This window comes from Lipotes vexillifer, unplaced genomic scaffold (genome assembly GCF_000442215.2).
Source record: "Lipotes vexillifer unplaced genomic scaffold, Lipotes_vexillifer_v1.1 scaffold466, whole genome shotgun sequence".
Lineage (NCBI taxonomy): Eukaryota > Metazoa > Chordata > Mammalia > Artiodactyla > Lipotidae > Lipotes > Lipotes vexillifer.
Window position 1 is genome coordinate 2,186,297 of NW_006796103.1, and position 3,332 is coordinate 2,189,628.

At 44.6% G+C, this 3,332-nt stretch overlaps 1 pseudogene; it reads right to left on the reverse strand.

Moving 5' to 3' along the window:
* Positions 1-2,396: 2,396 nt before the first annotated feature.
* The window catches only part of LOC103086144 (serine/arginine-rich splicing factor 3 pseudogene), a 2,319-nt pseudogene continuing 1,383 nt past the window's right edge, over positions 2,397-3,332 (reverse strand).

A 3,332-nucleotide genomic window follows, 5' to 3' on the forward strand; every position in this document is an offset into this window, starting at 1 on the left:
AGATACATGCACCCCAATGTTCATTGCAGCACTATTTATAATAGGCAAGATGTGGAAGCTACCTAAATGTCCACTGATGGATGAATGGATAAAGAAGATGTGGTACATATATACAGTGGAATATATTCAGCCATAAAAATAATGAAATAATGCTATTTGCAGCAACGTCGTGGATGGACCTAGAGATTATCATACTAAGTGAAGTAAGTCAGAAGAGAAAGACAAATATATGATCTCACTTATATGTGAAATCTAAAATACGACACAAATGAACTTGTCTATGAAACAAAAACAGACTCACAGACATAGAGAACAGACTTGTGGTTGCCAAGGGGGAGAAAGAGTGAGGGAGGGTTGGATTGGGAGTTTGGGGTTAGCAGACGCAAACTACTAAATATAGGATGGATAAACTACAAGGTCCTACTGTCTAGCACGGGGAACTATATTCAATATCCTGTGATAAGCCATAATGGAAAAGAAAAAGAGTTTTATTTATAGGTTCCATCCCTAACTGAGCTGGCCCATCCCCTCCCATGGTTCTAAGTGCAGCCCGAGGCTGCAGACTTCCCACCGTGGTCTTCAGCTCCAGAGCAAGCCACCTGCAAACCAGCCGCATCTTCCCAGGGGCTGGCAACTGTCCTTTGCTACTGATTCCAAGACACACCCAGATAGCACAAATGTGACCATGGAAACAAACTCAGGCATGTTCAAATCAGGGAAATAACATTCTTATCTCTGTTTAGTAGTGGCTTAATTTTAGAATAGCTTAGAGTTACAAAAAAGTTGCAAAGATCTGTACAGAGTGTACAGAGTGCTGTGGACCCCCGACCCAGTACCCCTATTTCCAACACGTTAGTACTTTAGTACATTAGTACGACATGTTTATCCAATTAAGGAACCGAGATGGATACATTATTATTAACTAAAAGCCACACTTTATTAGAATTTCCCTAGTTTTCCCCTAACATCCTTTTCTGTCCCAGTCTCCTCTGGGCTGTGACATTTCTCAGACGTCCCTGGGTTTTGATACCTTGAAAGTTTTGAGGAGGACTGGTCAGGTATTTTGTCCCTCAATTTGTTTGTCTGTTGGTTTTCTGATGTTTTTCTTATGGTTGGTCTGGAGTTATGGTGTTTGGGGTGGAAGATCCAGAGATAAAAATGCCATTCTCCTCAGGTCACATCATCAAGGATACACACCATCAAGCATACACACATCAAGGATACACACCATCAAAGGGACTTGTGACAAACAATTTTACCCTTGATCACCTGGCCAGTATCATCTTTTTTTTTTTTTTTTTTTTTTTTTTTTGGCTGCATTGGGTCTTCGTTGCTGCACACGGGCTTTCTCCAGTTGCAGGGAGCAGGGGCTCCTCTTCATTGCGGGCACGTGCTTCTCATTACAGTGGCTTCTTTTGTTTTGGAGCACGGCTCTAGATGTGCGGGCTTCTGTAGTTGTGGCATGGGGGCTCAGTAGTTGTGGATCCCAGGATCTAGAGCGCAGGCTCAATAGTTGTGGCTAGGTTAATCATGTGGCACATGGGATCTTCCCGGACCAGGGCTCGAACCCGTGTCCCCTTTATTGGCAGGTGGATCCTTTTTTTTTTTCTTTTTTCCTTTTGGAACCAAAACTTTAATCCCAAGTATTCTCACAAAACATTACAAATGACAGCATGAAAAAAAATTGCACAGTAACTCAAAGTTCAGCTCTACAATATACTCTTAATCTGGCAGGACATTGGTATCTTGATCATCTCAACTTCCAAAAAACATTACAAAGAGCTATGTATTCATGTACAGCAATCACAGAGGGGACTTATGACCTAACTCAAAGGTAAACTAACTTCCTTGAAACTTCTTAGATTCTAAACTCACTGGACAACCTCTTGTCCAGTATGAAGACTAGTGGAATTTTTAAACCTCTAATCTAGGGTAAGGGTGCGGCTTTCATTTCTACCTGCTGGCTTGTGTTCACAGCACCTTTTAGACTGCTTGCTTAACTACAGCTGCATACCATATCCCAGCTACAGGAAGTCTTTTCAGTGTTTGCCAGTGTTGTTTCCATAATAATAAACATCACACTTTAGGTGGGCAGGAGTTAGAGTTTTATTATCAGTCTAGGCAAGACCAAAAATTCAAAGCAAATTCAATTTTGCTTAAGGGAACATTGTAAAGAAACAATTCTTCATATTACATGCCTCATATGACCCATTTCAAACCATAGAAAATGACACATTTTTGTGTCACTGTCCCAAGAAACAAACAGATGTGAACAGCTAAAACATTTAAAAAGTGCATCAAGCTTCGGAAGTCTCAAACAAAACTTGAATTTTCTGTACATACTCCTGTCAAATGAAGCTATTTCCTGTGCACCACTCCTCTTGCAAAGTGGTCTGCTATTTCCTTTCATTTGACCCGGATCGGCTAGGAGACCTAGAGAAAGATCGGGACGGCTTGTGATTTCTCTCCTGGGACAGTGATCTCTCTCTTCTCCTATATCTAGAAAGGGACCTGCTCCAGCTGCGGGAGAAACTTCTCCATCTTGGAGATCTGTGGCGAGGGTGAGGACTCCTCCTCCGATAATCATCTCGAGGGCGACGACCCCAAGAAAGAGGCGGCCACGATTTCGACTTCTCTTTGCCCCATTCAACAGGTCCACTCTTACTCAGCAGCCACAGAGTGTTCTCCCGTCTAGTTCTCAGACAGCATCCGCTGCATCTTGGGGATCTTCATTTTCAACAAGAGCGAAGCCGGGAGGGTTTTTAGCAACCCACACACTTCGGAGTGGTCCATAATATCCTAAAGCTTGTTCAAATTCAGTCTTGTTACCACTGTTTCCAAGATTCCTTACATAAACGTTACAGTCGAATGGACAGGAATCCCGATGCAAGACCCTCGTGGCTCCTGGGTTTCACGGGCCACAGGGTGATCCTGGGCCTCTAGAATCTGGCAGCTGAATCGGCTCGCACAAGCTGTCCTGTGGGGATGCTTTTGCCCCTATGTGTCCAGCCCGGGACCCTGCTGTCTTGGCCTGACCTCCAGGGTGACAGGGTGAACCCCAGGTCCCTGGAGCGAACACTCAGAGCCCTGGTGACTCGACTCTGGAGGCTGGGGCGGCAGCTGGACATGTGTGGCCACCCTGGTGGTGTTTGGCCCCATCTGCAGTTCCAGTTCCAGCTGAGAAAGAGCCTTGCTGTGTTATTTTCTCCTGGTTGTGTAAGGATCCCCGGTGTCATTTGACAGAAATGTAGATGGTGTGTTCTTTCTCTCTTTTCTCCCTACTTCCTCTTGTCCCTCTCCCCCTCCCTCTCTCCCCCTCTCTCCCTCTTTCC